Raw genomic sequence first — 25,540 nt, 5'->3', positions numbered from 1 at the left:
TAAGGTTCTTAGCACATCTTACATGCTTGTAAGTTTTGAAATTCTAATACATGTTCAGCTTTGCTTTTGGCTGGCTGATTATGGTAGTAATGATAATATGATTAATCTCAACTTTCATTCCCAGGAAAACTGCAGGAACTTAAAGCAAGGAAACCCAGTTCTGCCATCAAACTACTGACATGCTGTATTGCTTTGCCTGTGACTGTCACTATAATCATGTCTGTCTGTTCATCTACTTTATAGAAGTCTGACTTGTCTATAATAATGAGGTATCTTATATATGGTTTGTTGTGAGAAAAAAACCTGCTCCTGTTTCAGTCTGGGCCCTGGTGCTATGAAAGTCATTTGTTTCTTTCTGTTGCATGGTTTGCATTTTTTCATAAGTATCACATCCATCAACCAGACCTCAAATATTGTTATTAATCTTAGTCCAGCATGTCTGGCCTTCTAGATACAAATTTTTGTTCTAGATCACTGTGTTCCGGAGAGAGGCTTTGTATTTGGCTGTGTGAAAGCAGGATTATGATTTTTCTACCTGTTTATTTGAAGCAATTTATATGTCCAAATAATCACAGTAATTCTGATGTTGTCAAGTGCAGGTGGAGATACTCTTGCAGTGCTTGGCAGTTTGAACAGGGTGATGGATCACAGCACATGTAAATCTTTGTCTATATTTGCCTGGATTCCTGGATTCTTTCCAAGCCCTGTCTTGTACCTGGCATATAATTGACTTGAACGATGCTTCCTGAGATTTCTGTTTCTGTTACGTTCATGATCTCACAGTGCTGTTCTACTCAGGATAAGCAGGCAGCTAAATAGAAATTGATTCCTTTCTGGGCTTGCGTATTTCTAAGCCTAATTCTTGACATTTCACTAGCATAAACTGGAGGTTTGGGGAGTCCTTAGCACTGTTGTCATAATAACATTCGCCTGGTGGCTATTATCAGTGAGCAGCAAGGGCAGGCACTGCTCCGTATGGGAAGGTGAGCTGGGAGCTGAGTGTGACAGCAGGGCAGACAGGGGCAGGGGGAGAGTGCCACAGTGCCTGATCAAGGAGACCAGAGCAGGTCCAGTGACAGTGACCTGGTTCAGTTAAAAGTCCAGATCATCAGACAAGCCTATAGAGAAGAAACAGGTCTGAGGTCAAACCAAGAAGTACAATTTGTATGCCACGATCAGGGTTGGTATCAATGGGGTACATGGCTAGGCATGGTCATGGTTGCAGCGTAGCTCAGGCAGTGACCAAGGATGAGAGGCTGAGCCTAAAAGCAGCTCCTAAGTGAGCTGAGACTTTTCCAATAGTTTTTTCCAGGCCACACAGTTGCACTATTGGAGCTGGCCTTGAGCCCAGGCAGCCAAACCCCCAGGGAGGGGAAGTGGAGGAATGTGCTTGAGGCACTGACAGCTAATGTCATTTTCTGCTCCAAAGATTCTCCATTCTTAGCATGCAGATTGAAGTTTTCCCGTGTAAATCCGTTGGAAATACTGATCTTAATTAAAACTACTGCAGCCTTTCTTTTCTGGTATTCCATGTATTGTAGTTGTGTCTTCGGTTTCTATTTCAGTAACTTGACACTGTGTAAAAATAATCCTATATATGCTGAATTTTTGACCAGAAGATGGTCTGAAGACAAACAGGTGAGACAGTAGAAACAATATTTTTGCATATGATTTATGAATCTCAGCAGTCTTCAAATTGATCTGATTTCTTTAGTATGGCCCATCAACTCTTGTTCTTTGTTTAGGGAAGGGTTTATAACCCTTGCAAAGCTATGAATTACACTGTGTTTTCTTATGATTTTGTCTCAGTCTTACTTAGCTCCTTGTTTATTTTCTTGACTCATACTTGACTCCTTGCAAACATACAAGATTATGTTACTGCCTCCGTAGTGCTGCCTACACCATCCTGAAGTCTTTCTTCCATACAGCAGAATACTATCAAGAACTGACAATCTTTTGTTATTTGGCACAGGGAAGCTGTGTCTCTGTTGCTGTGTGGAGAGGTTGCTGTCCTTCTAATCCAGATAGTGTCTATCTTTAAAGTATAATAGGTCTTTTTTAAATAAAGCAGGTTTCTGCAGAGGCAAGTATTTGGTAATTGTTTCAGCTTATTACTTGTTTAAACTACTTGGACCTTTGCAAATTCACAACTTGCTTAGTGTTCTCAGTGGCTTCCCTGATATTTTTTAGCAATGATGGGGTGGTTAGTTTTTTTCTAATTTTCTTTATTGCTCCCTATTTTGTTTGTTTGTTTTAATGCAATGGGTGTTCTGCAAGACAGATGTTGTACAGGCTGAATTGTTTTATTTATTTCCAGGTGTAACATCTCTGGAAGACATCCCAGTCTTTCAAATATGGCTTGGTAATTTTTAGTAGCTCTGCTATAGGGATACCATAGAGAATTGCCTGCTCTGAGTTATTTGTGTTTTGTCATTCTTGTATTTTATTAAATTTTTTTCTAGGTGTGTTCACTTTTTGTGTGTTCACTTGTTTCAGCTGGTAGCTATGTCTCATATATTTTTACAATCCATACTTTGGTCTGTGTACTTTACTGTTGTATTCTGATTACAATGTACATTATCCTAGGAGCATTATGGCTGCACACCAATGAAATTATAATTTGGTTCAGGTTAGCATAATTTTGTTTGTTGGGGTTTTTTTTTCTTATTTAAGGCTGAGTGAGTCTTTACAGGCTAGCAGAGTCTCGGATGCTCTACTTTCTCATTGGTATTCAATTTTCTGGTTATTTCTGTGCCTGCCCTTGAATCTTGTGCAAGCCTGAGCTTTATAAACCTCTTTTTTTTTTTTTTGCCACCTTAATATTGGACATGTAAAATCTCATCCCCTGAATCACTGCCTGCTTCCTCGATATGATGCTTTTGTACTTTGTTTTTTTCATCTACAACCTTTGACATGTTGTTTTCTCTTGCTACAATTATTCTTTATGACCTCATATGCAGGGCATTTTCCATTATCATATTTTTCCTCCACAGTATCAGTAGATCTTCTTTTGCATCCTGTTTATTTCCTCTTTGTGAATTTGCTTTTGCACTTAGAGTTTTGGCATATTTTTTCTTGTATTTTCATGTTTTCCCTGTACCCTGTTGGTGAACTACTACTGTGCCCACTCGACTCAGTATTTTGGATGGCATACTGTATCTGTTTAAATATATAAAGACAGAGTTAGCACAGGTTCTATGGCTATTCTCATATGAACACCTGAATCTTTCTTCCCTAATACTGATATACCACAATACATGAAATATTTTTTGCCTGGTATATGTATGAATTAACCCTGCTATGCAGTCAGGCATAACATGTATGTTGAGAACCTACCTTAGCAGGTGACACTCCAGCATCGTTTTTGCAGAGCCTTTTCTAGGAGATTACGCAGCCTTCTCAATCTGCAGCTGCTGTTGTTTGACTACGTGATATTATTAAAAGTTGTGATAGCGTTTGTCTATGACAGCTCAGAGTCACATGAGCTATTAGTTTGCCTCCTTTTTTATCCAGATCCACTACAATTTAGTATTTTTTTTAAGTGATCACAAAGAATGTGCAATTTGACAATGTATTTCCCCTTGCCTTCCCTTGCGTCTCAGTTGCCATTATAGTGGTAGTTTTCTTATTTTGTTTAGGAAGGTTTTTCAAATATTCATGATTTCTTGTTTCATAGGTCTGCAGGAAAGAAGTCATTCTTGATACCAGGTTCTGTGTTTTTGTAAAAGAAGAAAGCAAGCCAAGACAGTACAACATTTAGTCTTTATACTTTCTTTCAGATATCCTGTTGACATCTTAAATTTTCTAGGTATAATCTTATGCATGAAACACGTATCAACCTGTTCACCTCTCGATGCTCAGTTGGGAAACTGTCTATCATAACAGTGAAGAAATATCACAGTATTTATGTATAGCAGCTAGTATTTAGACTTTATCAAGAATACTAATGTTAGTAAGGAAAGGTCACAGAGATTATGAAGCAGATTTTTTTCTCAAGTACTAACAGTGCAAATTAATATTAATGCCTGTCATATTCAGGGGGAATTTGTTTAATTTTCCTTTTGAAACAGTGGACATTTCGGTAGATACATCTGAGAGTATCATCAATCTAGATCACTGGAAAATATAGCCACCAATTTTTAATGAATTTATACTCTGTTTCTCTCCATATGGTTTGGATTACATGTCTTTTCCAATATTGGAAAACATAATTAGTAATATCCATCTTTTATTCAGCTGTACTGTTTATGATAGACTTCAAAATCACTACATTTTATTTCTTTGCTTGTATTTATCTTTTCAATAATCTGCTAGCTTCAGAGATCCCATTTGTGTCATGCTGGACAAATACAGAAACCTTTTCAGAATCATCCACTTGCCTCCTTTTTGCAACTTAAACACATGAAAAACTTAGTCGGTCATTGTATTGAGCCTAAATAGCCTGCAACTATGCATGGCTAGCTGACCTTATTAACTCCTAGTTAGCAAGTGTTTGCAACTTTTTCCCCTGTTTTTCTAACTTGTAAATAAATTTAAGTATTTGCTAAAACACTTGTATTTAGGGTCTCCATTGACATTTCTGAGGCTTGCAAAATGACAAAAGAAATGGTAGCATATCTTAGCAACACTACTGAAAGAAAAGAATATGTGTGACAAGTCAGCATGGAGCACCTAGGCTCCATCTAAGGAACTACTTGTGTTTTGTCATGTGAGTTAAGCAAGAGCTTTCTCTTTGATATGCTTTATATGGGTTGTCACTTCTAGGCAATCTAAAATAAATTGCACAGTATACTCTTGACAGAAGCATTGGTAGGTGGTTGATTTTTCTTTACCCAGGGAAATAATATAATATGTTTAGATGAAAGCATGGTCAAAAATGTAAATTTGCAGCTTGGACCCACAAATGTAGAAGACTATTAATCAAACTTTGTGAAGCTGTTAGGAGTATTGTCATCAGCTACAATGAAGAAGAAATTCTATTCTGTGTCTTTGTCACACAAAGATGTTGACCTGTTTACCATTAAGTACAAGAGAATAATGGAAATTAATGAGGCAGCATATATAATTGTAAGAAGGCCAAGAAAAGGGAAGGCAAGCATGGGCTAACCTTTTCTACACTTTCTATTCACAGCCTGCAGTATTTTCAATTGTCTTGACTAAGAAATAGCTCCTCTTCTGCTTGTAGAGAATTGGATTATATCTTGCATTTGTTTGTGATTGGTAGCACTATTTCTAAGATGTTCACACATTAATAGAAAGCTGGGCTTACTTATTAAGATAAGATTAAGAGGTCTGTGAATTTAAAATCAGTATCTACAGTGCCTATTTCAGTAGAGTCGATCTCAGGTTTTTTTTCAGTTACACCAGTTTTACATTAGTGGTAATGCCAATGTCTTCTATAGATATATCATTACAAAGGACTTGAAAGGAATTTAGTATCTTTTTCAAAAAAGTATAAAAATAGTATATAGGTATATAGGTTGGGAAAAGAGCTAGATTTGCTGCTGAATAATACAGTGATGTTGATCCTGTCAGCTGGGTTTCTTTACTGTATTAGCATACACTGTCAATCGCAAATTGTTGTTCCAGTCTTTTTAAATATCACAGAATTCTAATCTGTGAAAGAGGTGTAGAAATCCAAAACTGGAAGTCATTTAATAGATCTCATGCTGTCTCCCAGTCTAACAAAAAAGCTGGTAAACATAGACCACGACTAATGAACGCTATCTTAGTTTGTTCTTAAAAACTTCCCAAGAAGGGATTTTCTGGACTCTATAGATAACATATTTCAATCCTTAACTGCTCTTAACAGTTACTGTAGTTCTTCTGATGTCTAACGTAAATTTTCTGTGCTGAAATTGAAACTTATTTCTTCTTGTCTAAGGTTCAGTTTAGATAGCGAGCAACAGATCACCATCTCCTTTATAATAATCTCATCTGCAAAGACACTTATCATGTCCCCCTCCATCTTCTCTTTTCTGGTTCAGGCAAATCCAATTATTTTAACCTTTCATGATAAGTAATGTTTCTAAGATCCTAATAATTTTTGTTGCTATCCTCTGGAGTCTTTCTAATTTGACTGCATGCCTCCTGGTGTGAAGACCAGGTATTCTAGATGAGGATTCCTAAAGCCTATAAAGTGCAGTAATTATCTCACCGGTGTTCTGTAGGAGTGTCTCATAATTGCATCTCTGATTTACATTTGTCTTCCTTTTTTAACCCAAAATGTTACTTTGGTCAGCCAGAAACAGTCTGGGGCCTCTTCTAGCCCCAGCCACTTAATCCCCAGTTTTGTAATTACAAGTTTATTTTGCCTTCCTCAGTAGAATACTTTGTATTTGCCTTACTGAATTTCATCTCACTGTTTTCAGACTGTCTTTCCAATTTAGTAGGGTCAAAATCATTAGGAATTCTGATCCTGTCATCCAAAGTGCTTAGCATCATCCACAATGTGCAGTGCACCTTATCTTCCTTTACACTAAGGTATCAATGAATACATTGAATTGTGTTAGAAATGGAGTAAACCCTTGGGAGATCACAAATAGTATGTCCTCTTAATTGGACAGTTACTTACTGATATCTACACACTGAGTGTAGTTTTTCCATCATTTGTGCATTCATCTAACAGTTTCCCAATGCAATATCTTGCTTTTCTTAAGAAAGTGTTGTATGGGACAGCCTGATTAAAACCAGGCTGTTTTCCTTTCCAGAAGTATCAGGGTTTTAGTCACAAACAATTTTTGTTCTATCCTGGCTCAAAATGCCAACATAAATCCTGTTTCTGAACTGGTATCCCCAGATGTGAACACTGGTGATAAAAGTTATTGTACCTAAGAAGTATTATAGTCCATTTTTCATCTGTGGTTTACAATGTTTTCTACACCAGTGGATTATTCCGAAACAGAGCATAAGTGGCCATTAATAAATGCCTGTTCACATAGCTAGACTAAAATCTGAATATGGAAACTTTCTTGAGCAATCTATGTCTGTAATAGATTATTCTGTATAGTCATAAATCAGAAAAGGCTAAGAGTTCTGGTACTAGTTTCAGAAAAAACTGGACGTTTCAGTCCATTTAAGTTGCTAGTAGTCTCTGATGGTGGTTGCTGCTGAAAGTGTTTTAAAAACACAAACCCTGATAAGGTTTGTTCTGTTTTCTGAAGTACAAGTTGAGTGGGAATGGTTTTTTTACTTTGGCAACAATAGCTTAAGTGTGTGCTCTGGAGTGTAAAAATGGACTTTGTTTAATTCATGTCCTATTTAATAACACTGCAGCTGGGACTTTTATTAATCTTATTTTTTTTCCTTCTTTAGCCTACATATATTTTCAGATACTCCTGAAAAATAATCATAAATTAGTAAAGAATTAAAGTTTCTGAGATAAATTAATAAAATTAAATTCAACACATTGCATCTATTACACACTTTTATATACATTAAATATTTCACCAATCAATTCTTTAAGTTTTTTGATAAAGTCTATTAATGATTTTAAACAGTATGCATAATGTGCTTTGAATGACATTATCTCTTAATTTAGTATGCCACTTTTTCTTCATTTGGCTTTTTTTCTGCAGAGTTGTGCCTTGTTTTCTGTTTGATTGTGGCCAACTTATTTCTAAGCTAATCAAAGTAACTAACTGGCTACAGTTGTTACTTAATTTCCACAAACCCCCAAAATTTTTAATCTGCAAAAAATAAGGATATCTGTGATGTTGGGGTTTTTTTTGTTTGGGTTTTTTTTTTTGGGGGGGGGTTGTGTCATATCCCCCCCCCCAAAAAAAAAAAAAAAAACAACCAAAAAACCAAACAAAACCCACAAACCAAAAAACCAAACCACAACAAAACTGGCAGCAGAATGACAAGAACAATGACAGTGACTGAGCAAGGGAATTTAATGCAGAGATCCAGCCAGCTAGCACTATGTTAAATGATGGCACAAGTTTTGCATTAATTGTAATTTGCATTATATCAAAAGGACTTGAGGAGTAAGAAAGAAAATAGAAAACATTTGCATGGAAATGAAAGTATCTTTTATATCTATTTGAATTTTTGTAAATCCCTGAGGATTTCCCTGGAAAACAAAAAGCTTCATTTCTAGGAAGAATTCTTGCCATAGGTTCTTCGTTGACCTTGAAAAGGCTGAATAAGCTCTGTTTATGTAGTCAGGAAAAGACAGTTGCAAGCCTCAAGTCCCTCTGATCTCATGCACAAACCTGTCTTGATTTGGAAGTTCCAGAGTATCAGAGCTTAGTGGCTTTGAGACCAGAACTGGCTCTCATACCAGTTCAGGGCTCAGGAATATTCATCCTTATCATGTAGACAAACTTTTAGTTTCTGTCTCTGTTGCAGTTCTTGGTCTGTAAATTATGGAAGAATATTAGTACACCTCAGCCTCACCTTGTTGCTATCAGAATAGAAGCACTGGCTTGTTATATTCATCAAACCTGTGTAGCTACCATAAAAAGACTTTTTTAACCCACATCTGGAAGCTTTAAAGAAGTAGAGGGCTATCTATATTCAAAAGTAAAGACATTTACTGTGAAGCTTTGGCTAGCTGGACAATGTAATAAGAAGATGGCAGTCCCAGCACGTGGGAAATACAGCTGGATTATGGGATTCTTATTACTGGGCACCGTAAGATTATAAAAGATTGAGATCAGCTGCAGCAATGAAAAAAAAAATAATCACAGAGCAAAATATTCATCGTGGTGCTTTGTGTCATGGGGAAAGGAAAATCTTGTTTTTCAGATATCTAGAACTGAGCAGGGTATTTATAAGTGCAGCTTTTCAACATGCTCAACTGCTAATGCTTTGTACTAAGTCAAGATTTAGAGCTTCCTTTTCCTTTCTTTTATAAGTTTGTCTTTTTCCCCTCCTATTTTTAGGTTTGTTTACTGTAACATCTTATTCTTCATACCCTTTCCTATGCAGTTGCAGACCTTTCAGGTTAAGAACATTTTCTTCAGGTTCTGAGTTTTCTTTCTTCTGTACTCAGGTTTTCTTACAGCTCTGACACACAGAAGCTCGTGGGTCCCATGAGCATGTATTCCTGTGCTGTGTTGTGTGTGGCAGTGGACTGCTGGTCGGTGCCAAGGGGACTTTTGCTCCCCTGCCATCACTATCATCAGCCAGCCCATCAGGACCTCTGCGTCACATCACCTAGGCTGGCTAGAAGGCTTCGCTGCTCTCCCTTCTCCCCGTGACGCTGATCCATCTGCAGTTACACACAATGGTCAGCTACAGAAAGGAAGTCTGGTGTTAGAAGGGGCAATTATTGCCTGTTATCATCATTGCATGGATTTTCTGCAGGATTTTCCTCAGTATACTTTGATTTCAGTGCAAAACCAAATCAAATTTCTTCTGAAGCTTAAACAAACCAAAAAAAAAAAAAAAAAAGTTACTGATCTCCTATCTCCCTTTCCACCAGTCCATCCTTACACACGCAAAGGCATACACGCTCCTTTCTGCACTTCAGCTTTCTGGTAGCATCAGGAACCAAAGTGTTTTCTTTCTATGAGAACACAATCTGAAGTTCATTCTCCATCTACATTGCTCATTGTCTTCTCATGAGACTTCTGCTTTTGTATTGCAGCCCCAGGTTGCTGGAATATTTTGACTATAGCCCTGACTACACAGGTGTTTGTTCGCTGCTGTTTATGGAGATGGCTGGAGGACACAGCTGTATTTAGTAAGAGAAGCCCTGCTTTGAGCTGCAAAGTAAATACACAAGACAGAAAAAAAAATAATAATGCTGCTTTTCCTATTTTACTAAGGTGAAGAGGGATTAAGGGCTGGATTTTTTATAGACAATTGGAGACTTAAAGAGTCAAATGGCTGCTGTGGTGCCAAGTGGGATTTTCATGTGTATGAGGATGTTCATTTCCTACATGAAGCAGTCACATCTCTACGTTTTTTCCTTAGGTACGTAAGCATCTTTGAAATCTGGTTCAAAGGGACTTGCTTAAAGACACCTATACATTCCAGGACAGAACACAGACCTCAATTCAGATCTTGCATGTTCTTGTCCTGAATCTTAACACAGGACCTGTTCTTTTGAAAAACAGTGGAATCCACTGAAATATCTGAGTTTACTTAAACTTTTCTGTATGTAGTATTTCAGTTATTTGTCTTTGTATTTATGTTCATCAGGAAATGCTTTAAACGTTTGTGAGATAAATGTCAAGGATTTCTGTTTCCTTCCTCAGCTCTTCTTTTCTCAATGATTTATTTATAACAAAGCAAGGTTAAAATACTGAGATTTAGATTTTTTCCTGAAAGTTACGAGATTTTTGGTCATTTAATCCCTCCTGGAAAGAAGTTTCCTAGTGTGTCTTCCCAGTCTGATAAATATTTTTCAGGTAGAAAGCAATATATTTGGATGAATAAAGAATCTCATGGAAAGCAAAGGAAAGCCATTAGCAGCTGTGGATAAATCTACTTCTCCTACAGGTTTTCGATTATACAGTGGGCACTTCCTCAACACACCATGGGGAGCAAGCATGATTTTAAGTGCCATTAAATGCTGCACAGTAAATATCCCCAGTGCATTACAAGCATCAAATGTAGCTCATGGGAGAAGGCACTGAGTTTTTTACTCAGATCTTTACTTGCTCTGTATTCTTTGCCATGTTTCCCCTCACAATGTTCTGCACTAAAGCATCTAAGCAACTCCCATTAAGGAAGCTATTGTGAGTGAGTTTGTCATGTGCTTGCCTTTTCTTATCCTCTCATCAAGTGTCATGTTTTGATAATTTCCTCTATATTTTTCATTTATTTCATGTATTTGTTCACTCGCAATTCTGTCTCTTTTTTAGTATGTATAGGCTGCTCTGCTCATAGGTAGTGTGATCTTGTGCCTGTACAGGGAAATATTCTGTGCCAAACTGGGATTCTTGTTGCAGGTTTTGTTAAGGATTTCATGCTCTCTACTGCAGTTCTGCTTTCATATTTATCTGGAAACTACCATTCTCTTTCATTCATCTTTTATGTTGCAAACAAAAATGATGGAATTTAAGTTAATTAGGCTATCTAGATAATTCTGAGCAGTGAAAGCTATGGAAGGAAAAGCTATGATTAAAGTTCTTATCAAGAATCCAAGAGGAACAAAAAATGAGCAAGAACAAAGATCTGTGAGAAAACAAATAAATAGGCAACTGTTAAAAATTAGGGCTCAGTTTCATAGTTCCTTTTGGCTTTAGAAGCAGTGTCTAAGCCTGTCACTGGACTCTCTGTCCCTGTAAGGAGGTTATCAACCCCAATGGCAAAGCCAGCAGAACGAGAGTTGTAGTGAAGGCTCAGCTGCCACACTTTGCAGCCTGGTGTATTAACCGAACCCACCATCAGTTTCAGTTTACGTTAATATACCAGACCATGAACTGCAATGTCAAAAGAGCAGATGCACCACCTGCTTTGCCACTGTTGTTCTGGGGGAAGTAATCTCCAGGACAGGATAGACAGAGGAATAATAACTTCTTTGGCCGAGAGAAATAAAGCTAAACTAGAACATAATTCAGAGACCAGTCTACTTACAGTGAGCTAGCACTTAGTACAGCTGCCTTGCAGGGGAAGAAATCTCTAAACTACTCGTTTGTTCAGCTCCAGTAGTAATGCTCAAGAGGTAAAAAAACCTATAAATAAATTTGTGTAGCAAAGAAAGAAAAAAACTTAAATGTCCATAGAATCCTAATGTGAACATCCTTATTACTTGAATATCTGACAAAAAAGAGGGATAAGTAGATACTTCAGATGTTGTTCTCAAAGGTCTGAGAAAGGTGAAGGAGATTTCACAGAAAGTGTAGATTTAACTTCAAACTACAAATTGCACATTTTTAAAATTCCCTTAGGAAACTGTTTAATATAAAAACTGCAGTGAAAAACCCCCACCATTCTTTTGAGATTTTAAATAGCTGAAAAAATTATATCATAATTTAAAAATATTTCTTTATAAATAAAACATAAATTAGTTCTTGAAGTGTGACTTGCAAATGCTAAAAAAATACCTGAAATCCACTTTATATAGTCTCTGTATTTGAAAGCTGCTATTCCACATAAGTGGAGTTGTATTTTTGGCCTATCAAGATAGTCTCATTGGCTACTGATAGACCTCATATTATGCTGTACTGCAAAGAAAGCTTCTAATTTCTGTTGTAATTTATTCATTGTAAATAAGTGCTGTTTTCCTGCTTCCACCACAGTAGATGAAGGATAACCAGATTGACAGAGTTGCACCAGTATAAGGAGGAGAAAATCATAACCAGGGCCGTATTAAGAAAATAAGTTAATTGTGTTCTAACAGTGATTCAGCCTCTCTCTTTTTGATTATTTTCTTTTGGGTGGGTTATAGTTATGCTCTGCATTAATATTTTTGCTTAGTTAATATACATATAAAAATATAGTTAATATAGAAATATAAATTAAAACAAAAAAAAATTTAAATTATTTGTTTTTCTTCATTTACAGCTGAATGTGTATACCTTAGAAACTAATGTAACTCTTCAATGGGAATTGCTTATTTTCTGCTGACAGCTTTTTAGTGAAAAAGATAGAAATCAGATTGAATTTTGACAGTGAGAAATTGAGAGCTTGTTCTACCAGCAGGAGTCTCAAGGCCTCTAATTTTACCTCTGTGAGCAAAGATGAACCAAGAATATCAGCAACCTACTTTCTTGCCAGAAAAAGAAAGCACAGCATCCTAAAAGTCACACAGACAATCTGAAACTGAGATTTGTCTAAACTTCAGTAATTTTACCTTGGTTTAAATAGGCAGTACATAAACATAGTAGAGATACTGGACTTCGTTATTAGGGACCCAACGGTGAACATTACAGTGAAATTAAAGCAGACTCACGTGCGTATCTTGTCTTTGCTCACACAGGTGGGGGACAAGCACTGCTGTCCCTCATGATCCCAAATCCCAGTCATGCATCAATCTTGCCACCAGTGAGAGTGCCAACATACAGCACTGGGTGCAGGGCTTTAGTGCTTGCAGAGAATGTCTACTGGCTATTGCAGTCGCTGATGAGACCTTTAGGTATTTACATCAAATGAATGTCCTCAATTAAGTTAACAAGTGTCCGTATGAACACTGCTATTGACTTCAGCTCCATAGAATTAGAATGAGATCATTAAAACATAAATATCAGAACAGTTTGTCTTCTTTCCAGTGTATGCCAGTGTTTTTCTACTTTGTCCATTTCTGTATTATATTCTGTGTAATCCAGCATTGTCTTTTGTCACTGCAATATATCATCATAACACTTCTTCCTATGCAGCATCATCAGGAACCGTATCAGGCTAATTCTCTTCCATCACATCATATTTTCTTGTGTCCTAATGTTATTACTTCATGCTCAGTTCTTTCTTTGTGCTATTTTTGCTGTATCATCTTTCATCTTTATCATATTGTTTTACTTCCTTTCATCTTGTAGTTTTTTCTGTCAGATCATTGTGTCACCTCAGCAATCAGACACTGGTCTGTCATGGTTACTTCACAGCATGTCTCCACCAAAAACAAACAAACAAAGTAATCTAATATTCTCACTGGTTTATGACAAAATAGTATGTTTTCTCCTTGTGATGGAGTGCTAATTTTTTGTTTTGGCATGGAAAAGGTATTTTTTGATCATAAAAACTGTGAGGGAAAAAAACAACAACCAACAACAAACAATCCCAAGTACTGTATACAAGAGAAACATAGGGGTTTCTCTTTCTTTCACAAGTTTTATTTTACAGACTTCACTGGAAGTTGGCTCCTTTTAAAAAAAAAATTATGTAACTCAGGAGCAACGTTTTCATCTCCAGAAGTGAGTTACACAAAGCTGAATCCAGTAAAGAACTGTGGCTTCTGCCAGTTGAGCTTCCCATGGAATATGGAGGAGACCTGACTCTGGATTATGATTGTGCTTAAATGTAGCTTTGAACAGGCCAACCCTGTCTAAGCCAGCGCTGTAGTTGATCAGTCGGAGATGTTTATATAATGAAGCTTTATGTAAGGTACCACAGAAGTTGGCAAATAAACTAGCAAATGTTGTGGTGACAGATTAGAAGGTTACTGCCCTTTGTTCTCTTTCCTATCCTTCTGCAGCATTTTTTTTCCCTGCAGTAGAAGGGAGTATATATCCACATATTAACATGCCATCTTCTTTGGTGAGGAGTCTTACAAGCTGCAGACATTCAAGTTGTGCTCATTAGACAGTTGCCATCTGCACTTGTCCTTCTTGATTTTCCTCTGGAAGTCACAGCCCCGTGACAAGAGGTAGCCGTATGAACGTGAATGTGCTCCTTGCCAACCACTGGATTAAATTACACTAAAATATGGAAGTCTGTGAACTACAGCAGCTAAAAAATTAGACAAGTTACCTATTGTGCTGTCTACAAGGTCAATAGTCTTGGAAGACAAAAAATGTGGATAGTAATATCTTAAACCCAGCCATAAAGCTGATGAGACAGAGCCTTTAAGTACCAGTAAACTGGCTGTGGAGGAGCTGAGTAGCAAACAGGTGTAGCTGAGCGAACATCCCATGGTCTCCCAGTGTTGTGGTAGGGACATAAACTTTTAGTCAGAGAAGCAATAGCAGCTCAAACCACCTTTGGAAAGTTTCATCAAGGGTTAGTTATTATCTACACTCCCTCTGCCCTATTTTAGGAGATACAGGTGTCTCAGAAAGCAAGCTGAATTGCTCAGCATCAAGCTCCATGGTATCACTCCAAACAGATGATAGCAGCAGAAAATTTGGTTCCAAATTTACAAACTTAGTAGACTAATTTAAATCAAAGTCAGCCTTGTTCTGCAGACAGGTTTTCCCATGTTCTCACACCTCTATTTTTAATTAAAATGCTGACAATCAGGGATAAGGGGAACAAAATACAAAGGTAATCATGTACAGAAAAACATATTTCACCAGAGCATAAACTATTAGCACTTTCTCGGCTATCTGATCATCTGACAAGCTTAAGGGTAAAAGTGATGTGAATTTCAAATCTCTAGCTGCTCCCTGAGGAGGCTCTGTCTCATACAGTTTGTAGTGAAGTGAGACTGTGGAATGTAAAAATGAAGGAAAGGAAAAGATACAATGCAGCAGGATGTATAAACATAGAAACAGGGCCAAATTCGACCCTTGTTTTTAGTGCTATTTTCTTCGATGCATTCAGTAGCTTATGAACCTTTGTCTCAAAATGGCATAATCCCCCACCTGAGCTACCATTTGTTCTATCTGTATGTTTAGCTCTGTATGACTTAGTCCGTTCAAGAAATTAAGCAGATATGTAATGTTGAACAGATGAAAGCATTTTCACTGAAGTCAAAACAATTACAGTTAGATGTTCACCAAAGTCTCTTGCTGAATTGGGACCCGAGTGAAGTAGCTTGTTTCAAATGGTTACCAAATGCCTGGCCACATTGCAAACCATTTTTATTTTTTTTTTACCAAGACACTCGCAGCTGCTAGGCACTTCCTCTCTCAGGTCACTTTTTCACACTCCATACTTTTGTATGACTTCTGTTTTTTCCCCTCTTACTTAGGTATGTTTCTGTCACTGATCTAGCAAGTCTAGTTAAGGGCATTCCTTAAGAGGTCATGTGCCCAGTTGCTTTCCATCACTTCTCTTCTCCTACTTATTCAAGAAAAAAAGATGATTTTACGCCCAGGACAGGTGCACCTTAAAGAATGAAATGAGAGCTAACAGAAGAACATCAGGTGCTGGAAGGAAATTATATTGGAACCAGCATGACAGGCAGCTAGCTCAATGCACAGCCAGTCCTTCAGTGAGCTTTCCATAGGCTTTGAGAAGTGGAAGGGTCCTAAGGAGGAAGTATTATACAACAGTTTTATGTGTATTTACAGTGAACTACCTACCAAGCATGAACTCCTTCAGTAATAAGATTTAGCAAAATTTCAGGGGTTTATTTTTCTGGAAGCTTCTTACACCTAGCCCCAGGATGTGGTGCTTGCATCATCCAGAGAGTACAACAGACTAGATTGAGCATAGGTCAAACATAATTGCAGTTCTTCATGTTTGCTCCCTGCCCTCAAGTCACTAGTTAACTAGGATTTTCTCCATATGGAAATAATTTCCACATCTTTGCTCCTGAAACAAATTGAAACAATGTATTAATCCCCCCCCTTTTTTTTTTTCTCTTAGAGTATCTGCAGCCTATTTATTTACCTTTCATTACAATTTTAAAGGTAATGTAATAATTCCAAACAGACATACTCAGGATACTATGACTGGTTTTGTTCTATTCCTGGGTAATGTGTACATTTGGGCATACTTCTGACTCTTGACCTTTGATGTTTGCCACTGAGTTTGTTTCATGTTGCATATGTCTTCTGCACATCAAATATGAGAAATAAATTTCTTGTGACATGCTGTCTTTCTTTTCTTGCCTCAGTCACATCCAAAGGTTTTTACTTGCATACAAAGCCCACTGACTTGTAAATTGCACATCAAGCTCTCCTAGATTCCAGTGGCAGTGTATCGCTGTTTTCTCTTTCTGCACATCTCTATTACATCTTGATTTGCAAAGGATACATATGATTGAAATAAAGACAAAAGGTATTTTCATTATGCTTCTCCTTTCACGATGTAGCTTGTACAGTGTCAAATGGGAATGCACCAGAAGTTGATAGGTTAGCTGTAAGTCTCTAAGCAGGGTAGCTTCCTTTTTTTATGTTCGTCATTTTTCATGCCCTGTAGTTTAGGACCTGTCTTCAAAAGGATGGTGGATGGAATGAACTCTTAAAAAAGGCTGGTATATCAAACGATATTTATCATAAAATATCTCAGGTTTATGTCATTTATAGCTGTAATTTCATTATACCTAATAGGTTTCCCTAACTGTGATATTGACTATTTTATAGGAATCAAAATGAGCCTTTTGATCATCTGTGGGTACAGCTTCACTAATAGGCATAAATCTAAATGTCTTAGATCAACTTTGTACCCCTAAGGCATAATGTAAATGATGAAGGGATAGGACTTCATTTTGTCATACTTTCTTCAAATATCAAGTTATATTAAAGAAAACACTTTTCTCAATCACAGGTGCATGTACGAAGAATGAGTGACAACTTGATGTCATCTCTTTGATAAGTCTACTCCCTTGGCATTTTTAGATGTACTTTCATAAATGAGCTTCAATTTGCCTTGCATGGAATGGAGCTGTATCTCACTGTCTGCAAAGCTGTATTTAAAAATGTGCTTACTACTCCATAATTCACAAAGGAGTGAGGAATGTAAAGAGAAAAAAAATACTCTGTGTATATTGCTAGAGACCAACAGGGAAATGTGCATATTTGTTCCTAAAAGTCAAAGCACTGTAGGGAGGAAGGTAAACGTGAAGTCTGTGCCGTTCCACCACCAATCTGGGAATTTGTTATATGATGTTTCTACATGCCACTACTCAGGGGATGATCCTGCAATACCAGAACCTCTCTGGCTGCCAAAAGAAAAAGGCAAGTAGAGAACATTTAATAGCTAGAGCAAGTATTTTGTACAGCAGGGTGTGTCGCTTTGCATGCTTAAGAGAAGCACAGATACATAGACAGTTTTGAGACAAATGTACAGTCTGGTTTCTATTTGCACAGGGGGTATTTCAGAACTATACCACTTAGTTGAAAAAAATAATACAAGTATTTTTGAGAATGTAAGGACAGGACCATCTTTTAACACTAAGGGATGGTCATATAAGTAATATAACATATTAGATATGTTCCATTAGACATTTTGTAGGGCTCTTAGAAGTTTTACATCCACTGAGAATCTGCCCCATTCAGCTTTTGAAATTACCAAATATGGCAGCTTCTATAGCATCTATAGAATCAGACCCATCATTTCTCAGTCATTTGAATCTGACAACAGTTGCCTACCATTATTGCTTCTTTGAATTCTAATCTGACATTTAGCCTAGCTGGAAATGTATTGCCTCATTTACTTTCCTTGCTCTCCCCCCTTCCATTTACTTCTAAATAACCTTTTTCTTTAGATGATTTTCATGAAATTGCCACTAAAAAGAGTCCCGTTTGAGCTGCCTCATTTGAAAACTGTAAGATAGCGCAAGACATCTGAAGATGTCATTGTAACACATGAAAAACACTTCAGCTAGCACATAAACACTATCAAGTAGAATTTGAACTGAAGTTATAAGCTAGGATGAAATGATATTTTGTTAATAATTGTCAAATATTCCACAAATAGCACAATTCGAAATAGCACTATTCTGAGCAATGAGAGCACTGCACAACACACTGAATTTTTAAACAGAGCTGAACAGAATATAGAATTTCTGTTTGGGAAATGTGGACATCTTGAAGTTCAATTTTGTTCAGAAATGGAACAAATAACTTTTCTACAAAAGGAAAATTCTAAATAGCAGCTTCAAAAAGTAATGTGCATTCAAACTCAAAAGTTTAGTTTTAAAACTGTCTTTTTAATTTTTATTATTTTGAAGTCAGTCTGGTTAAAGAAATGACAGAGTATGGAAGAATTTGCTAAGAACAAAAGCATCATCAGAGACTTTGCTGATTTCTTTATCAGTATAATAAAGAAGGAGTCGTTTCTGCTATCCTAATGCAGAATATAGTGTTACATGTTCTACTACTGACAGGTCATGAAGTAATATAAATAAAAAACCAGATTATTTTAAATTAAACTTTAATGTTGAAATAAATATCCAATTTTGGTAAACCAGTTGAAGTTTTTTGTAAGAAATTTTAATGATAAAAGTTTAATAAGAAATTTCAATACATGAAAATAAGTAAAGCTCCAGTGCATTGATATTTTGCAATAGAAGATTATTTTGTTGGAAACGTATTAAACCAATTCATTTGCTTATAATCTAAGGATATATTTATTCAATCTCTGTCAAGCAGGCAGGGTATTGCCATTACAATATTCACTGTCATCTTTGGCAAATACTTTGCTCAGTAATCCTACCTCTAAAATTATTATTTGTGCTATAATGTTACCCATGGATACAACTAAGATCAAATCCCCTTTCTGCTAGAGCCCCTGCTGAGTTATGGAAGAGATAGTTCCAGCCTCAAAGAGCTTGCAGTATAGCTAGGTGAGACAGAGAGGGAAATACAGAAAGTATGGAAAGACAGTAAGGGAAATAAGGACAGTGTGAGTAAAACAAACCAAGTGACCTGACTCTGCCCTATACCATTTCTAGACATACATCTTCCCTCTTAATCCATTTCTGCAAATTGCTTACTTTTTAAAAATCAGTTGGTTCCCTATACAGGCGAGAAAACTGTCTTTTCTGCATGGATTAGCAAGATCTACAATCCAGCCCTATGACAGCAAACATGCTACTTGCTTAATTCCAAGCAGGGAACAGGCAAAACTTGGGTTTGTGTACATACCTCATGTTGCCCTTCGGGGTGTCTGATCTAACAGTGGAGGGCAAGCGAAGCAGGAGGAATCATGCAGTTTCTTTTTGGTCTGACTAGAAATAAAAGGCAAATGCCTTAAGAGTTATTCATCAAGAACAAGGAAAGAAAGTAAAAACATGACAAAAATCTTGGGAACATCTCTGTTGCCCAAGACTGGTCCTGATAAGGACCATCTCACATACCTCCATACAGGCAGATAACACTGACACACTCTTGGCTCAGGGCTATGCTTCCAGATACAGCAGAATAATTTCTTTGGTGAACTGTCACAAAAGATTCTGTTCTTGTTTTTCTTTCTTTTCCTGATAGCCCAAATTGAATACTTGCTTTGCCTTGTATCTGTCATGTTAGCTTTTTAGATAGTACATGTTATATTCTATACTCCAGTGGTCTGCTGTCCTTCTGTAGGAGTTACAAGGCTTATCAAGTGCCTCTAATGGTGGTGGCCTGAGGGAAAATAGTATACAGTTTGCTTTTACATTTCATCTCCACTTTAAAAATATGGGAGATATTAATAGTACAAAGAACAGTTCCCCACTGCTTTGATCTCTACCACATTGCTCCTCTTTCAGCCTCCATGTCACTACTGATGCCATGTTGCATTACTGTTTTCATTATTGCTACTTCCAGCCCATAGTCCATATTTTTTTCCCCATTTTATTGTCTGCTTTAACCCCAGCTATGGCTGGTCTTCCCTGGGGGAGAAAGAGGAGTGACAGGATTGGGTGTGCTGCAGCAGGATGCCCCAAGAGTTGTGAGTGATTGAGGGGCAGTATCAAACTTCCTGAGACCCTTCAGCAGATTTATTTTCAAAGATAGCTGTTGATCAATAAAAAGATAGTGCATGAGCTGCTATCCCTCCTGGAATAGCCTCAAAGGAAATGCACCTCAGAGACATATTCCCTCCTTGCTTCTCGGCAGTAGTAATTTGCTGTAAACCAAAGGCAGCAACAAATTGCACTATACTGATGGCAGGTCATTTTGCCTGCCCATCATGTAAGATGGAGGAGAACACACGGCAATAACTCCTGTGGCTTCCCAGGGTGTACAGGAGGAGTATCACACTGTAAAACTCACTGATCTTGCATACCTATGTTCTACATGGTTGACATTTGAGGTGAAGGGGGAAGGAATCTTAATTTTATTTGTCCCTGACTCAGCATGGAGTCAAAGTCATTATCTAGTTTGAAATGTTTGGGTTTAGTGACATGTTACTAGAAGCTCTGGGAATTGTTTTCTGCTTTCTTATATAAAGGAACATCCAGCAAGAGGACATAAACCTGACTTGAATTTATTCTGTTGCTGCATAATTAATACTAATTCAAACACTGTAAAAAGTTTTATAATAAAGTGTTTATATTTAGAAGTTCTTAACAATTTACAGTAAATCACAAGCTAAGGCATGATGCTACAATTCTTTGTATGTGTGTTTGCACACAGATTCACACCATTTACAAACTATGAGGTAATAACATTAGACATACCATGCAAACTCATTTAGAAAGTAGGTTCCTCTTGTTAATTAAATAAATCCATAAATAAATAAATTACAGTAGTACTCTAGCAGGCAAATTGTTCTTCAGCTCCTGAATAAGACATCATTCAGCAAAAAGAAAAGAACTGACAGATAGGATACAGTTTTTGTAACTTTTAAGGATACTCCTTAAAAGTGCTTTTTAAATACAATGAACAGGAAAAAGTAACTTAAAATGTTATATCTTTGTGGAAAGCTGTGCTTCCTTTCTGAGAAAATGAGCAATGTTACCTAAAGAACAGAGCACTCAGTTGGACATAACAGCCTGGCTTTTTTCCTGGCTTTTGTTTCTGTCCTGGGTTTTGGACAGTCAGGTTATCATCTGTAATGGTGGTAACTGCACCTCCAGTGCAAAGCACTCAGAGTCCATCTTTAAATTACATTGCAGCCAGGTGAAATTATTATTATTATACAAGGAAATACATTTTTCATTGTCTGTAGTGCAAATCATCACACACACACTAAAAAGAGAAAACAAAGTTGTTTGCCAGTGTCTGACTCTGCTGAGAAACCTTATCTAAGGAAAATGAAGTTGTGTCAGACAGGTGAAGGACTCTCCCAAGCTATTAATTAATTTTGAATAATTCATTAGCTAACACTCTTAAACTCTGATAGTCCCAGGTAAATCCCAGAGAGGGGTTTTGTGGTCTGTCAGCCATGCTTCTCATCAAACGCATTAAGGTTTACATAATAAGAGGATGTGTGAGTGTTTTTAAAGAGATATTTCTTCTGCAACCTGTAATTAGTGCATAGTGTCTAATTCTGTGATGAAAGTGAATGTGTATGGTAATAGAGTGCACTCTGCATGGAATGGCAGCAGAAATTGATGTATGGCTTCTGTTGATAAGTAAGTTAATGCATCTTCTTCCATTTGCAAGTGTACTGAATTTTTTGCCTGGCACTCAGATTCCTGAAGTTTAACGTACTATTAAGGAAAAGTCCTTGATCAGCCCAGTGTTCTCCAGTACATCAGTGGGCAATGCAGAGTCAGAGTCTTACCTGATGTAAACTGATGTATATTCACTGAAATCAATTAATTTATATGCATTGTGAGCCAAGTATTAGCAAAAGTCTTGCTGAGCTACAATGAAGGAGGCTCAGTCTTTCAAAATGCGAAAGAGATGTGAATACAAGGGTGTGTTTAACAACAAAATATACCTTCCATATTCTCAGAGGGATTAATATGCTGCAAATGTCTTGCCCAAAAGCACCCTTTCCCTCTAATATTATTACAGGAAAGTTGCAGTCTCTGTTTTTCCTAACTTCTTACTGAACCCAAAATGGTCATTGAATTAAAGTTTAACAAATAGATCTTTTAAAAATTTAATTAATAAACTTCCTTATTTCTCAGCTATCTAAGTTCATAGCCTTTACTTAATGATGATGCACTTGATTAAATAAAATGAAAGAAAAATGAAAGTTCTTTCAGACATTAAAATGAATAATGAGTTTAGACTTAATCCAAAAGCAATTTAAGTTTAAACATTCATATGAAATTAAATGAGCCATTGAATTTGCTATATAAGCAAGCATTAATCTTATCAGTCTATGAAGACTGGAATGTTATACAGTGACCCATTAATTTCAAAGCCTAATACAAGGTCTGTTTAATGCCTGCAGTCTATTAAAAAGTCTGATCCTACAATATAACTGCTTTTTCATAAAAGTTTAAACCCCAATTCATTCTTCTATTGCTTTGATCATTTGATAATCTGTTGTGACAAGATTATGGTTTAAAAAAAATCCCCAAATACATAATTCCTTTGCATCTGCGCTTGCTCCAAGTTTGGACTTAAACACCCGATAAAGGATTTATTAGAAAATCTAAGGACTTTTACCAGTTGTATACTGGTGCATATGTTTGCTGTAATAAAATGTTTACCAAAAAAATAGACTTTCTTTTATTGGATTTTATTTAGGCTAACAATCTTACCTAAATTCTTAACAATATATTTTCCAACGCAGTGGAGAGAGCTGTGGCACAAAACCACCCCTGCTTATTCAAAACATCTCTAAGAGAAAAAAAGTGGATTTTCATTATGACAGATATCTTTGTTGTATCTGTTTTCTATTTGTAGTACATGTGTTCACTATAGTGCTTTGTGCAAGCATGGATAAAACCAGAAATTTTACTTTCAAGATTTCTTTACAACAGTACAAGTCATGTTGATTTGCAAATATGTTAAAAAAAATAGTTCTTGAAAACTGCCCTTTTCACCTAATGAGATGATTCAATAACAAAATCTAATGGCACTACATGTTAGCTCCTGTCATGGAAGGTCATGGTTTGCAATTTCTGTTTCTAATCAGTATTGCTTCTACAAAAACCAATCAGAGGGAAAGGTTGATATTTAAATATGTTTATGTTACTAAACAGGTGTTCCTGTTTGACATACTATACCTAATTCTACCTAATTTTCACAAATCTAAGGTCAATGAGAAATTACTCTCCTTAAAATAAGAGAAAAACAGTTCCAGTGTGGCTGTTAAATGTAAAGAATGATAAGTAGCTTGATGAATAGGCGCTTTTTTCCTGTGTTCCTTGAGTGTACACTTTAGAAATTTAGAACTGCAAAATTCAACCATTTTTCCTGTGTAGGACTGTACTTTTATTGCCTGTAATACCTTCCTTGACTCACATCTGCTTTCAGAAGTCTGTGAAATGTGAGTCTAGTAGTACTGTATCCTTGAACAAATAAATGACTGTTACTAACTTTTAAGAGTCTCAACAGTTTGGTCCTGTGCACTAATTAGGAATGCAAAGGTATGAGCAGATTACTTGTGTAAACTCAGGGAGCTCATTGGAGCATTTCCCAATTTACACTGGAGACTGTATTAACATCTGACCTGCTAAATGGTAATATATTCCTTTTCAAATATATTTGCTTGCATTAGTAACAAAGGGATCATATTTCAAGGGACAGAAGGACAAAATAAAAGGCCGCTAGTATATTTTTGTGTTACGGTACCGTAGTTTGAAGAAGAAATGATACTGTACTCAAGTAATTACTCAAGCAGTAGCTGAACCGAGGTAGTTACATATGTAATAACAAAATCACTGGGTTTCCTAAGAATATTCATGTCAGGGTATTACTGAAGAGACTTCAGGCATCTTTTGTTCCTGGTAGGCCAAATAAAGTTAGGTGAAAAGAAACTTTTTGCACTACCGCAGAGAAGGTGGTAATGGATTGTTCCTTTGAATGTGTTCCTGCACTGTCCTGCAGAGAGATGGGGTGCATCAGCAGGAGTAAGCCTTAGCAGTGGGAAGTGGTTGGAAGACTTCTGAATCTGTTCGCTTTCATCAATGCTGGCTCTAATCATCTGTGCTGTCTCTGGTTATCTTATCTGTGGTTCTGTTGGAAGGTGTTTAGGGGACAACCGGCTGTGGCAGTGCAGTACCCTCAGCTGCAAACTATGGCTAAGGTGGACTTCGGTGTCTGATTTCTAAGAGGTGGTGTATCAGGAACTGATTGATAAGGAAATCTCTCCAGAGGTATTTTTTAAGTATTTAATGAAAATATTTTTGAAATTTTATTGAGAAGTAAATTTTTATTATATCTAAATGCTTTGAAAGCTTGTTAGTTTTGCTGAATTTTAATTTTGGGAATAATAGAGGCATGTGCAGGTGAAGCACTTTTTGACTTGCCCAGCTTTTATATTTTCTAACAATACTTTAATTTTTCCTTTCAAATGAAGTCTTCATTTCAAATGTCTTTCTATTTCATATTCTACACTAAAGTGCAGTAGCAACCAAATGAAGCATTTTGATTTTTCTCAAAATAGAATCTGTCAGTAGCTGGCCTGAGACAGTATTTTGGTTTGTTACGGTTGGAATCTTCTTTCATGGAGAATTTTGAAGTGATAGGATTTGCTTCCTGATGGGCATGGAAACAATTTTGAAACTACGAATTCTTTAGAAAAATGAAAATGCCATTCTTGTCACAGCTCTGGTGCTTTCTGAGTTGTTCCCTGTTACTTGCCACAAGATAAAAATAGGATGTTGAGAACATTTGCCACAAGTAAATGCTAAACGTAAGCAGAACAGATTCCCTTGATGCAGTTCTGCTTCAATTAGTATTGTACCATGATATGGACTGGCTGAGTTAATCTCCAGTATGTAAACGTAGGCATCAACATCACCATCATCAGTCAGAACTGTCATAATTGGTTTAAAGTAATTAAAATCCTGACAAGACCCAAACATCAAAAAAAAACCCAGTACTCCACCTTGATTATGTTTGTCTTCTGAACAACTGTAATCTAAAAACAAAGGCCTTAATCTAGGGTTTGGTTGTTTAACTCAGACCTTCGGTCAAATACAGGTCACCAACAAAGGATTTTATTTGCAATCTCATTCTGACTATTGTGTTTGAAGAGTAGTAACATGTTGTGTAAGCAAGGAGTGATGTAGTGCAACCAAGTGATAAGTGAAAAGAAAATCTTACATTTGGATTTAGATTCAAGATTTTGATTTTGCAGCCTGCAAAATTATCTTGGTCTAGAGTTTCTGTTTTGGCCAGTGGCACCGTTACCTCTCACAGCAAGTTCCCAAAGCAAATACCAGATCTGTGTTTTTCCCATCTGTCTAATACAGGCTGATATTACTGCA

General features: G+C 36.7%; 1 protein-coding gene across 3 annotated transcripts in view; it reads right to left on the bottom strand.

Annotated features, from left to right (window-relative positions):
• Positions 1 to 2,457: 2,457 nt before the first annotated feature.
• ADAMTS18 (ADAM metallopeptidase with thrombospondin type 1 motif 18) overlaps positions 2,458 to 25,540 on the bottom strand; it is a 485,565-nt gene continuing 462,482 nt past the window's right edge. For all 3 annotated transcript variants that reach the window (XM_080410687.1, XM_080410685.1, XM_080410686.1), the window contains one exon: positions 2,458 to 25,540. This exon is cut by the window's right edge and continues 75,305 nt beyond it. The gene's annotated coding sequence lies outside the window, so the exon portion shown is untranslated.

Source organism: Falco punctatus (genome assembly GCF_963210335.1).
Source record: "Falco punctatus genome assembly, chromosome: 14".
Classification (NCBI taxonomy): domain Eukaryota; kingdom Metazoa; phylum Chordata; class Aves; order Falconiformes; family Falconidae; genus Falco; species Falco punctatus.
The sequence above is the reverse complement of the archived record's forward strand: the minus strand, read 5'-3'. Positions and strand labels throughout refer to the sequence as shown.